Source organism: Leucoraja erinacea, chromosome 10 (genome assembly GCF_028641065.1).
Source record: "Leucoraja erinacea ecotype New England chromosome 10, Leri_hhj_1, whole genome shotgun sequence".
NCBI classification, from domain to species: Eukaryota; Metazoa; Chordata; class Chondrichthyes; order Rajiformes; family Rajidae; genus Leucoraja; species Leucoraja erinaceus.
In genome coordinates, this window is record NC_073386.1 from 10,855,243 (window position 1) to 10,869,623 (window position 14,381).

The following is a 14,381-nucleotide window of genomic DNA, read 5'->3' on the forward strand; positions in this document are numbered from 1 at the left end:
GAAGGTCAGAGCCGATGATGGACTGGGCAGTGATACATCTAAGATGTGCTTATGTATAGTGATATTTGTACTGAACTGTATACAAAAATAAATTTCAATGCACCTCGGTACATGCGACAAGTAAAGTGTCATTGAACCATTGAATGATGGAACCAAGAAATTAATTGAAGAGTGGATTATTTTACAATCTGACCTTTGTTTCGCCAGGGTTTGTCTACTTTCCGAAGAAATGTTTATTCAATGTTTGGGCAAACTCAACAACGATGACAGACAGAAACCGTTTTTAATTACATTCAGGTATTCTCTCGACTTCGATGCCCATTTAGGAAAGCAAAAACAATAAAGGTACTGGCACACATCAGAGGTAGCCAAGAAATCCAGTCAGTGTCTTTGAAGGAGGTTGAACAGCGGGACTGATAGAGAATACAGGTATCGGAAGAACAAAGAGAGCTTTGCACTTGCTTCTCCTGCTCCCCGTTTATGACCCCTCTGCGATCAAAATATTCCAGTGGGTCACTGACTTTTCAGCTCCAAGATAAAATGCTAGACCCTGGTCAAGGATTAAAATGCTGAACACCGCAATGGAAACGTAAGAGAAAAATAATGATGGAACAGCCAAACTCCACGGGGAAATGCCATCGGGCAGAAAGGGAGAAATTTGTGCAGGTTTTCGGGGGCCAAGGCATCCATTAGTATCTGCTTGTGGGATGTATTTGCACAGACACTCCAAGTCTGTATGGGAATTTCATTTCACTGTGCCATCTGACACATGTGATGAATAAATCTATCTTGTATCTTGTATCTTTCCTTCCTAGACAACTATCAAGCAGAATACAAAAAACTCATCAGGGAGAATATCGTGCTCGTACAGAAGACAGAGTTTAAACAACCACTATCATGCCAGCAACATTAAGCTATCTGACCTGACCTGGCCAAGCATCTCGTCTGATTGTTATAAAAATCGCAGAAATTCCCCACACTAGTGACCAAATGTCACTGTAGAAATATATCTGGGTGTTTGATTCTGGAAAAGTATCATGTAGATGCTTGTCAGAAGTTAGAGAATTTAAACTGCGGGGAAAAAAGTACTGAGCTAAAAGTGATGGAGCTTTAAAAAGAGGGATCTCCTTGCAGCGAGAGAAAGCAATGTTAAGCCAACCACAAATTATATTAAGGAGATGACTCTTGGGCTTACACAAAGCAACCGCTATTCCAAAGTGACCACTTTATTCAAGGTACTTCAATGTTGTAATTGTACCCATCTCCATCACTTCTTCTGACAGCTCGTTCCCTATGCCCACTATCCTCAGTGTAAAGATGTGTCGGAAGGAACTGCAGATGCTGGTTTAAACCGAAGATAGAAACAAAAGGCTGGAGTAACTCAGCGGGACAGGCAGCATCTCTGGAGAAAAGGAATGGGTGACGTTTCTGGTCTGAAGAAGGGTCTCAACCCGAAACGTCATCTATTCCTTCTCTCCAGCGATGCTACCTGTCCCGCTGAGTTGCTCCAGCTTTTTGTGTCTATCCTTCAGTGTAAAGCTGTTGACCCTCAGGTCATTTTTAAATCTTTCCACTCTCATCCTAGACCTACGACCTCTAGTTTTAGGTGGTAGAGGCAGGCATTTTTAAGTGGCATTTAGAGAATGGGAATAAGGACCATATGCAGGAGATGCGATTAGTTGGATTGACATCATGGTCAGCACAGACATTGTGGGCCGAAGGGCCTGTTTCCGTACTGTGCTGTTCTATATTCTATATATCATGAAGGTGGTTCTGATGGGCATGCCTGCGAATAGACTCCATAGATAAACGCTCTACTTCAAACTCCATTGTGGCAAGAGATTGCGGGGATGGGGAAATGCTTCAAGGGTGTCAATGCTTCCTTGAAAGAATTCCTCAAAATCTTCCCTGGCTTGTGGAAATCTCCTGACTGTAACCACTGGACACCAATGAGAACTTTGAGTGCCTTTTTTGGGAGCAAATGTAACAGCAGATGTGATAGAATGGCACGCCAAATGCCATTCTGCCCTTCGAGCAACTACTGGCCCAAGGTGGCGGGGACCGTGGCTCCAATGTTAGACAATAGACAATAGGTGCAGGAGTAGGCCATTTGGCCCTTTGATCCAGCACCGCCATTCAATGTGATCATGACTGACATCATTTGGATGGAGAGTGACATAATTAATTCAGAAACAATGGTTCTGAACTTAAAGAAAGGTAACTTTGAGGGTATGAGACGGTATGTGAATTAGCCAAGATAGACTGGGAATTGATTCTTAAAGGGTTGACGGTGGATATGCAATGGAAGGCATTTAAAGACTGCATGGATGAAATACAACAATTGTTCATCCCAGTTTGGCAAAAGAATAAATCAGGGAAGGTAGTGCATCCGTGGATAACAAGGAAAATCAGGGATAGTATCAAAACAAAAGATGAAGCATACAAATTAGCCAGAAAAAGCAGCCTTTAGACTGGGAGAAATTCAGAGTCCAGCAAAGGGCTTAATTAGGAAAGGGAAAATAGATTATGAAAGAAAACTGGCAGGAAACATAAAAACTGACTGCAAAAGTTTTTACAGATATGTGAAGAGAAAAACAAATGTAGGTCCCTTGCAGTCTGAAACAGGTGAATTGATTATGGGGAACAAGGACATGGCAGACCATTTGAATAACTACTTTGGTTCTATCTTCACTAAGGAAGACATAAATAATCTGCTGGAAATAGCAGGGGACCGGGGGTCAAATGAGGGAGGAACTGAGTGAACTCCAGGTTAGCCGGGAAGTGGTGTTAGGTAAATTAATGGATTAAAAGCCGATAAATCCCCAGGGCCAGATAGGCTGCATCCCAGAGTACTTAAGGAAGTAGCCCCAGAAATAGTGGATGCATTAGTGATAATTTTTCAAAACTCTTTAGATTCTGGGGTAGTTCCTGAGGATTGGAGGGTAGCTAATGTAAACCCACTTTTTAAAAAGGGAGGGAGAGAGTAACATAGAAAATAGGTGCAGGAGTAGGCCATTCGGCCCTTCGAGCCTGCACCGCCATTCAATATGATCATGGCTGATCATCCAACTCAGTATCCTGTACCTGCCTTCTCTCCATACCCCCTGATCCCTTTAGCCACAAGGGCCACATCTAACTCCCTCTTAAATATAGCCAATGAACTGGCCTCAACTACCTTCTGTGCAGAGAATTCCAGAGATTCACCACTCTCTGTGTGAAAAATGGTTTCCTCATCTTGGTCCTAAAAGATATCCCCTTATCCTTAAACCGTGATCCCTTGTTATGGACTTCCCCAACATCGGGAACAATCTTCCTGCATCTAGCCTGTCCAACCCCTTAAGAATTTTGTAAGTTTCTATAAGATCCCCCCTCAATCTTCTAAATTCTAGCGAGTACAAGCCGAGTCTATCCAGTCTTTCTTCAAATAAACTCACCGTCGCCTTCCAACAATAATCAACTTGGATCTGTGGAAAGGTTGGCCATTTCCTGCCCTGAAAAGATAATTTCAATGGTTTGGTTCCACTGCCTTAACAGATATAACCTGCTGATTAGCTCTTCAGTATCAATATCTAATCCTGGACAACAAACAAACCTTCTAATTGTATCCTTTATGCTCATAATATCTGATATTTTATGACTTTTAACATATTTTAATGTTGCTGTTTTTACCTGCACGTTTTTAAACTATTCGTACTGTTTTATCAGGAACTAGATTGTTTTTTTATTGTTTTTATTTTATGTGTGAAATGTTTAAGTTTCATGTGCGATGCTCCGGTATTCCCTGGGAAACGTCTTCTCATTTTGCACTGTACAACTGTTGCTTTGCAAGATGATAATAAAGGATGATGATGATAATGATGATGATGATGATGATGACGATGATATTCACTGTAAAGGTCTTTTAAAATTTGTCTTCTCAAAGTACCTTGTATTTGTGCATAAAATGAGGGGATCAGATAGGGTGAAGACACAGAGTATTTTACCCTTTATAGGGGAATCAAAAAAAGGAGGACATACGTTTAATGTTAGGGGAAATATTTAATATGAGCCCGAGGGGGCAACCTATTCACTCAAAGGGTGGTAGGTAAATAGAACAAGCTGCCAGAGTGGGTAGCTGAGACAGATCCTATACCAACATTTAAATGGAGCTTGGACAGGGAAATGGATAGGAAAGACTTGGAGGCATATGGGCAAAATGCATGCAAATGAGACAAGCTTAAATGGGACGTCATGTTTTTCATGGACGAATTGGGCCGAAGGGTCAGTTTCAGTGCTGTATAATTCTATGTCTCTAAGACACCTCTCTTTCTGAATGTATCACACCACTACTTGGCCAACAATACATTTCATCCATTATATAATTATGCCACGTCTTCTTATCTGCATGTTTTCTTTTAGTTTGTTCTTTTACTTCATTGCAGTAGCTTCAAGATTGTCCTCTACGATTTTCATTGTGAAGACCATTCCCCGTGCCTGAATTCTGGTTTGGTAGTCTTGGTGGGTTTTTTTTGGCATTTCTAAATTTATATTTTTGTACTGTATTTTAGCTTTAATTTCTAAACTTACTTGTCTAATCATGTTTAGTATGGGTGTAGGGGTTACGGGGAGAAGGCAGGAGAATGTGGTTAGGAGGGAGAGATAGATCAGTCATGACTGAATGGTGGGCCGAATGATTTGATGGGTCGAATGGCCTACTTCTGCTCCTATCACATATGACCTTATGACTTATGTTGAGATAAAGATAATGGTCCACCTGTGTAATATTCCAAGAAGCAATATTGTTGGAACGTCTGATTTGGAATGAAAAATTACTCACAGACGCTTATGCTGTGACCAAGATGAAACATTTGTCCAATAAGGATTTAAACTTTTTCACTCCAAAGGCAATCTCTAGTGCCCTTCTCTAAGTTTAAGCATTGTTTCTCAAAATCTGACGCAAAATCAATTGTGCATTTTGACCACTGTTCACGACATGACGAATAATGGTTCCTGCTCCACAATTTCGCACCCCCTCAGATCAAGTTCAAAGCATGTGTTGTATCATAATGAATTTACACAGACGCTTCCCTGACTTTCTTACATAAATTTCATGCTGTTTGCTTTCCTTTGCCGCAGTGTTGTTTTTCATCTTTCTTCAGCAACTGATGTAAAGTGTCAGCGCTATTGCTAATTCTGTCAAACCTCTACCATGCTCCTATACCATGTCTGAAAATGATCGCAATGATTTCACAATCCTTTCTTTCTTTGACTGAGTGCAATCATTTTGCATCCATTTTTTGGCTTCAAGGTGAATGCAGAATTGGTCTGTGTGAATTCTACATTGTGCTCATGTAATCGGTCGAAAACTTCCAATGATCAAAGATTTTCTTCTTTGGTACTTAGTTTAGTTTAGCATTTGGTTTAGAGATACAGTATGGAAACAGGCCCTTCGGCCCACCGATTACACGCCGACCAGCAATCCCCGCATATTAACACTATCCTACACACACTAGGGACATTTATTACATTTACCAAGTCCATTTACCTACAAACCTGTAGGTCTTTAGAGTGTGGGAGAAAACCAAAGATTCTGGAGAAAACCCATGCAGATCACGGGAAGAACATTCAAACTCCATACAGACAGCACCTGTAGTCAGGAATGAACCTGGGTCTCCGGCGATGCAAGCACTGTAAAAGCAGCAACTCTACCGCCACGCCACCATGCCCCCTACTTATGTCTATTGTTACATTATGTTAAATGCACTTCTATATGTTGTTCTTTATTTTATTTTAGACAAACAGTGGGAAAACAGGCCCTTCAGCCCATCTTGTCCATGCCGACCAGCAATCACCCCAACACTAATTCTATCCAGCAAAGTAGGGACAATTTACAGAAGCCATTTAACCTACAAACATGCACGTCTTTGGCGGGTGGGAGAAAGGACTGTCGGGGTCCCTGGACAGAGTCGAGTAAGGAAGTATTGGGACAGGTGTAGCATCTCCTGTGGTTGCAGGGGAAGGTACCTGGGGAAAGGGTGGTTTGGGTGGGAAGGGACGTGTTAACCAGGGAACGGCCTCTGCAGAAGGCAGAAAGGGGTGGAGATTGGAAGATGTGACTAGTGGTGGGATCCCGTTGACGGGGACGACAATGTCAGAGGAATTATGTGTTGTATGCGACGGCTGATGGGGTGAAAGGTAAGGACTAGGGGGACTCTATCCCTGTTGTGACTCGGGGGAGGGGGAGCAAGAGCGGACAAGGTCTCCTGACTTTCTGATTGTTTGGGATTTATGGAACTTTTGTACTGTTTTTGCCAAACTAAACACATTTAGCTATCGGTGCTGTTACAGGAAATCCATTTTAGTTGGAAGAATGGTTTCCCACTGCTCCTGTACAGGTTTATTTTATGCAGGCACATTCTCAACATCACCATCAATTTCCATTATGCTCCCTGCCATAAAACTGTGTTCTATGTACAAATTGAAAGAATCACTGTGGGAATGTAGACACTATATTGCTGGAAATCAGGTTACAAGCCAACTAACTGGATTACCAAGGTATTTTTAATTTATAGGTAAGAGGCTTCGAAACTTGGCTTCCAGATAGAACTCACTGGGCTCCAAGGGCAGCTGCATTCCTTATTAGCATGGATGAAAGAGTGGATTATGATCTTCACAATGGGGAAATATCTTGGTTCAGGGAGAGACAGGTTGAAAGGTGGTAGAGCTGCCGTTTCACAGTGTGAGATGCCTGGGTATAAACCTGGCCTCAGCTGCTGCCTGGGAGGCGTTTGCAGGGTCTCGTCATGACAGTATGAGTTTTCTCCAGGTACTCCGGTTTCCTGCTACATCCCAAACACCTGTGTGTTGTAAGTCAATTGGCTTCTGTAAATTGCCCCCAGTTTGTACGGAGTGGACGAGAAAGTGGGATAACCATAGAACTAGTGTGAATGTGTGATCCATGGTCGGCGTGGGCTCGGTAGGCCAAAGGGCCTGTTTCTATCGTGTATCTCTCGATCAAATAAGTCAAACAATTATAGTTGTAGTATAGGTGACACAGTGGCGCAGCGGTAGAGTTGCTGCCTCACCAAACCATGGATGCTGTCCAAACGGAGTTAGTATGTTCTCCCTGTGACCGGGGGGGGGGGTTCTCCGAGTGCTCTGGTTTCCTCCCACACTTTAAAGACGTGCAGGTTTGTAGGTTAATTGGCTTCTGTAAATTGCCCCTAGTGTGTAGTAGTGTGTATGGATGATCGATAGTCAGCGTTGACTCAAAGAGCCTGTTTCCATGCTGTATCTCTAAACTAAACTGAACTAGACTAAACGTGAGTAGGGCCATATCAATGGAAAATTTCCAGGCCAGGCACGCTAAAGCAAATGAAGCTTCTGTAAAATGTCCCTAGGATGCGAAAGTTGGATAACATAGATCCATTGTATGGGTGATCGGTGGTCGCTTGGACTTGGTGGGCCAATGGCCCTGTTTCAATGCTGTATCTCCAAACAAAAACTAAGCTAGTGAATAGGGCCATATCAATGGAAATTGTCCAGGCTGGGCATGCTAAAGCAAATGGAGCAAGGATGAAGATAAGAGGAAGGCATACGGCACATTAGGTCAATGAGGTTCCACGAGAGCGTGTATCAGTTGGAGACTGGTTCACTTATGGGATGAAGTATCTAAATAGGTGAAGGACTGGGAACTCTTCAGAGAGGTATTTAAGCAGGCATCTGAATAAGAATTTGAGGTGCTACAAATGCTAGCATTGGCCTAACACTTTGATCAGTGTGTCAAGGTGATAACAGAAGGGTTGCTCCCTGCACTGATCGGAGCCACCTTGTTGCTGCTTGCATGTTTGCCTGACCAACTGGGTCAGCATTAGTTACAGATCATATGTTTAGTTTGCATATCTTACATGTTTGTGTATTGCACTAAATAGAGAAACTGTTGGTTCATTATCAGCCAATAAACCATACCTTTGTGCACTTTTCTGAGGTAGATACAGTTTTGAAAGGTTGGGGGATTCAGGGCTATGGTGAGCTGGCAAACATAAGCAGCTGGGGCATTGGGCAGATCGGCCATGGTCATATTGAATGGAGGGATAGTTTTGAAGGGCTGAGTGGTCTAATTCTGCTCCTATGTTTGTGTTGTTTCAAATTAGTCAATGTGGGAAAGGTTGAGAGCGATATGGGCCAAACAGGGGCAGGTGGGTGGCACAGTGGCGCAGTGGTAGAGTTGCTGTCTTTCAGCACCAGAGACCCAGGTTCAATCCTGACCACGGGCGCTGTCTACGGAATTTATAGTTCTCCCTGAGACCACGTGGGCTTTCTCCGGGTGCCATGGTTTCCTCCCACCTCCCAAAGATTTACAGGTTTGTTGGTTAATTGGCTTCTGCAAATTGTAGATTGTCCTTGGTGTGTAGGATAGAACTAGTATAGGGGTGATCGTTGGTCGGCACGGACCAGGTAATCCGAAGGGCCTGTTTCTCTGAACTAAACTAAATTAGAGCTATATCTCTAAATTAAACTAAAAAGGCAGAACTAGTAAAGATGAGGCATCATGATCAACATGGGCAAGCTGTGCTGAAGGCCTGTTTCTATGCTGTATAATTATGACTCTAGCTTATATTGCGCATGCATTTGTAAGCATCGAGGGGCTCGCAGTGTGTCTAGCTTGAATCTAAACACACCCTTTTGCCCTGTTCCTACTCTTGCACAGATATCTTCACTGCTTGAGTATGGCTGTGCATTGTGCCACTACTTCCCCTGCCCTTTCGTTGCAATTAACTCTGCTGTTGCACAATGCAGTGTCTGCTATGAACTTAAACCAGGTCAGAGCAGAAACAACTGAAAGCAATCTGCTCATGAGATCAAAGCTTAAATGAGTGGTCACTGGCATTGACTTACCCCACAAATAGCCGGAGTAACTGTCTACCTCTGACCGAGAAGATCAGGTTGAGAAGGATGAGGCTTGCTGGTCACTGCCACCACCACCCAGAAATGCCAGCAAATAAGGTTGTGCTGTGGGAACCCACCCATGGAAGACGTGACCCGGGACACGGCCAATCAAGATGATGCTGAAGACATTGATGGAAGACGCACGTGTAGAGACAAAAGAGGAGCTTGCCAGCTACATGGGGGACAGAGATGTGTGGTGTGTCCGTCACCGTGCCCGTTGGAAATCAGCACCACTGCGTCGCTAATGTTTTCAACGATGATGATGAACTGTCTATCCTCGGTTTAAACCAGCATCTTGTTCCTTCCCACCCCACACATGATCCTTGGTAAACGGAATGAGTTCATTTCCTCTAACTTTATCGTTCATTAGTAATGTAAGTGTGTGTGTGTGTACCTGCCCTTATCACCTCAAACGCAACAATGCTGAGGATATTGGAGAATATATACTGGACAATACTGAGTATTCTGAAATTCTTTGCCACAGAAGGCTGTAGAGGCCAAGTTAGTGGATATTTTTAAGGCAGAGATCAATGTACTTGATTAGTACAGGTGTCAGAGGTTATGGGGAGAAGGCAGAAGAGTGGAGAGTTAGATCAGCCATAAATGAACAGCGGAGTAGACTTGAGGGGTCGAATGGCCTAATTCTACTCCTATTCCTTATGACCTTATGAAACACAAGGGAGGTAGAGAACACCCAAGGCGTCTATAAGTGGTTTGATCCACACTCTAGCTAAACACCGTCACATAAATGTCATCTATTTACATATACTTTATCCATCTTTCAGTGGGGAACATGCCTGAATGGAGAAACCAGGCAGTGTGTGCTTGTGACAGATGAGAGAGACCCTTTGTGAAAATATTCATACTCTGATTCTGGGAGGAAATGATAAGACCGAGAGGTTGATGACGTTTCTGATAAAATATGGTCAGTACTACAGGTAGGATTTAAATTGTACCCCATGGGCCTTCACATATAATCTGTTCTTGCTGTGCATTAAAAAGTAATTAAGCAAATATGAGTTTATGTTCAATTGGTTACTTTGTGGTATAGCCCTCGTGAATTTGTTCCTGTGCAGTTAAAGGCAGCTCGGGTCCAAGTTGCATTATTACGAAACGCATTCAGAATGCTTACGGTCAGAGCATTTTGGTTAAAAGAATAAAACAGACTCATTTGTAATTAGAACATGACCTCAACTCTGTGAAAAAATGATTACTTCACCATAGGCAGAATAAAATGTACCGCTGGTGACTTCATTACTCTGTGCCAAGGATCCTGTTTACCTGTGGCTATTGATTATGTGCATACATGAGGCTTACACGGGTGGATTTTTAAACAGCTGATCCTTTAGTTACACGTAAAATCATATGGTCAGTGTCGATGCACTTTGTTTAATCATTGGTAAAACTGACAGGGAGCAGCTATCTGCAGTTAATGCTCTCCCATGGAGCTACTAATAAAATAAAACCAAGCCCGCAATTAAATTTGTTGGTTTTAAATGAAGGGGAGACGTTTAAAATAGGATTGCCCTGTTGAACCGGGAGTGTTGTCTGTTTATTTTATTATTCAATTGTGTTTGTATATTGTTCTAATCTGACAATAGTGGTGTATTAGAGAATTAATTCATATATCTTTTCATGTAACAAGGACTGGTGTTGACTAAACATAATACTGCTACTAGCATTTGTAAAGGGTTTTCTTTTATCTATATATACCGTATATTGAACATTTTTGAGTAGATTTATATCAGACAGAATCAATGAGAAATAGGCCATATTCTACATAATGTTGCACCTTATTTTTTTATATAAGCAATAGAGGCGATTGAACAGGGAATCCTATCTCCTGTCATCTCCATTAAAAAACCTGTCCATGAGATCTCTGGAATAACACTGCAGCAGAGCGGTGGAGTTGCTGCCTTACAGCGCCAGCGACCTGGGTTTGATCATGACTACGGTACTGTCTGTATGGAGTTTGTACGGTCTCCCCGTGACTGCGTGGGTTTTCTCTGGGTGGTCCGGTTTCCTCTCACACTCCAACGATATACAGGTTCATTAGGTTAATTGGTGTCTGTACAATTGTTAATTGTTTCTAGTGTGTAGGATAGTGCTAGTGTACGGGGATTGCTGGTCGGCGTGGACTCGGTGGGCCAAAGGGCCTGTTTCCACGCTATATCTCTAAACTAAACTCTAAACTAAACTAAACTAAACTAAACTATCTACCATGAATAGACACAAAATGCTGGAGTACTCAGCGGGACTGGCAGCGTATCTGAAGAGAAGGCTTCTCTCCAGAAATGCTGCCTGTCCCGCCGAGTTACTCCAGCATTTTGTGTCTACCTTCGCACCCAGCATCTGCAGTTCCTTCCTACACACTTAATCTACCATGAAAATATTCAAAGACTCTCTCCAACTATCCTTTGAGGAAGAAAGTTCCCATTACTGCAAAACCATTGGATTAGATAACATGCAATATGAAACTTTTCACTGTACCTTGGTACAGAGGGACAATAACAGAACCTAAACCTAAGCAAAGAATCCATGTGTGTTCCAGCTATTAGTGTTTAGTTGTTTGTCTTTGCACAAAACGCGAGTATGCCAACATTTCACTGCACATCTCGTACCTGCAGTCAGGAATAAACTGGATCTTTTGACTTGGTGAAGGCAGCAACTCCACCGCTCATCCATTCCAGCTATTACCCACTGGCTTCTTGATAACCATATCCACATGTACGAACACAACCTACAGCACAGGATCGAACCCATCTAGGCACCTACAAGTCCACTGCCGCTAACAAAAACTGGCTAAGAGGATTTAAAAAATGAACACATGTAGACAGAATGTGGAGATTCACATAGCCATAAGTATATTAAATGGAGGAGCAGACATGAGGGGACTGCTCCTAATGTATATGTTCACATGTAATACACATGTGCCATCATGTTACATGTCGGCATAGGTAGTTTGTGGAAATGGGTTACCAATCCTAGCATGGCAATTTCATGTTCATTTCTTTGGATTATGTTCAAGCAAGCTTTACAATAGAATCTAACTGCCCAGTTATAAAAGTCACCATGGTAACAGAATTAGTGAGCGCACATAACGGCAAATAAAGATGTAAGATACAGCACAGAGACATTCTCAGTGATCAAATGGAATGAAAAGTGAGAAACAAAAGCAATACCAATATATATTTTTTACTGTGAGTCCCATATCCACCCAAATGCAGAAATCACAAAATTACAAAAAGTGGTGAACACATCATTGGTAGTGGCCTCCCCAACATCAAAGAGATCTACAAGAGTCACTGCCTCAAAAAAGGCAGCCAGCATCATCAGAGGCTCACACTACCCTGGCCACACTCTCATTTCACTCCTGCCATTGGGAAGAAGGCACAGAAGCCTGAAGACTATAACGTCCAGGTTCAGGAGCAGCCTCTTCCCAACAACCATCAGGCTATTAAACACTACAACCTCCAAATAGGCTCTGAACTATATAGACATGGAGACATTATTTTGGCACTATTACTGTCTATTTTTTTACATACTGAACTTTTTCAGCTGTTTATTATGGGTTTTACAGAGTACTATGTTTACATATCTGTTGTACTGCTGCAAGTAAGAATTTCATTGTTCCGTTTCAGGAGATATGACAATAAAACACTCTTAATGCCCTTGAATCTGATCCTAGATGGCAGCACGGTTCTTTGTAAAAGAAAATACAAATAATTGGAAGTGGGAGATGAGATTATGCTTGGAATGACTCTGAGCACTACATGAGCTACCATGAAAATATAGAAGTAAGCGTTGGGGAAATACTGCTCATGTTAGCAACCTTAAAGTTGCTAGTATGAATTGTGTTTACGGGTTAAGATGTTTACCTCCCTGACATCCACAAATCTAAGGAAACCTGTCTTGTCCCAACATGGACATCAGGCAAAAATGCATTTTAACAAAGAACACAAAAGAGTACAGAATCTGAAGAAGGGTGCTGTCCAGAATTATCACACATCCTTATTCTCTAGAGATGCTGCCTGATCCGCTGAGTTCCTCATAGTGGAGTGCCGCACAGCAACAGGCCCTTCAGCCCACAATATCCGTGCCGTACATAATGCCAGATTAAACTTATCTCCTCTGCCTGTATGTGATCCATATTGCTCCATTTCATGCATATTCATGGGCCTATCCAAAAGCCCCTTAAATGCAACTATCTTATCTGCCACCCCTGGGAGCACATTCCAGGCTCCCACCACCCTCTGTGTAAAAAACTCGCCACCCCCCCTTTCACCTTCAAATTTTGCCTGTCCCACCTTAAAGCCATGCCCTCTCGTCTTTGCAATTTCCACCCTGGAAAACAATTTCTGATTGTCTATCCTCTCTATTTTATATTCTTCCATCAGGTCTGCCCTCAGCCTCCAGAGAAAACAATCCAGGCTTGTCCCACTTCTCCTTATAACTGAAACCCTCTAACCCATCATTTCGCTAAACCTCTTCTGCACCCTCTCCAAAGACTCCAACAACTGTCTGCAAACGGGGTGATGAGAACGGCACACAATTCTCCAAATTTGACCAAACCTGGTGCTGCAGGCGGTAATGAATGCACAATACCAACTGACACACTTCGCCAGTAAGGGAAAACGTCCCCTCATTTTCTGCCAGGAGAAACGTACTGACATGTGCTGATCGGTCCCTTGAAAGTAGTATCCCAGGTAGATAGGGTGGTCACAGGTAGATAGGGTGGTCACAGGTAGATAGGTTGGCACATTGGCAGGAAGATGCTGCTGATGTTCTACCAATCGATGGTAGCCAGTGCCATCTTCATTGCTGCCGTATGCTGGGGCAGCAGGGCAAAGGCCGCCGACAGCATCAGGATCAACAAACTCATCAAGAAGGCTGGCTCCGTCCTGGGAGCAGAGTTGGATCCATGGGAGGTGATCTTGGAGGGGAGGATGCTCCTCAAACTGTGGTGCATCTTGTATAGCTCACCCCCTCCATGACACACTGGTCAACCTGAAAATCACCTTCAGCAACAGACTGGTTCCACCAAGATGCAGTATAGAACGCCACAGGAGATCCTTCTTCCCTGCGGCTATCAAACTGTACAACTCCTCCCCCTTCTGAGGTGTGGTAGGCTGACTCCCCCCCCCCCCCCTCCACCCCCTCCCCCCCCTATCCACCCCCCCCCCCCCCCCCCCCCCCCCCCACCAATCTTTGCACATCCCCAATCCTTTCCACTAGTTACTTTAATTTCATGTTTCATGTATTTTGTGTTTTATGACTGTTGGCAGATCAATTTCCTGGTGTAAATAGTTCTATCGTATCATATCGTATAAGTCAGAGTATTGAGTATAGAAGTTGGGAGGTTATGTTGATGTTATGTGAGACGTTGGTGAGGCTACATAACATTAGAGCACTGCGTTCAGTTTTGTGCCCCATGTTATAGGAAAGACATTGTC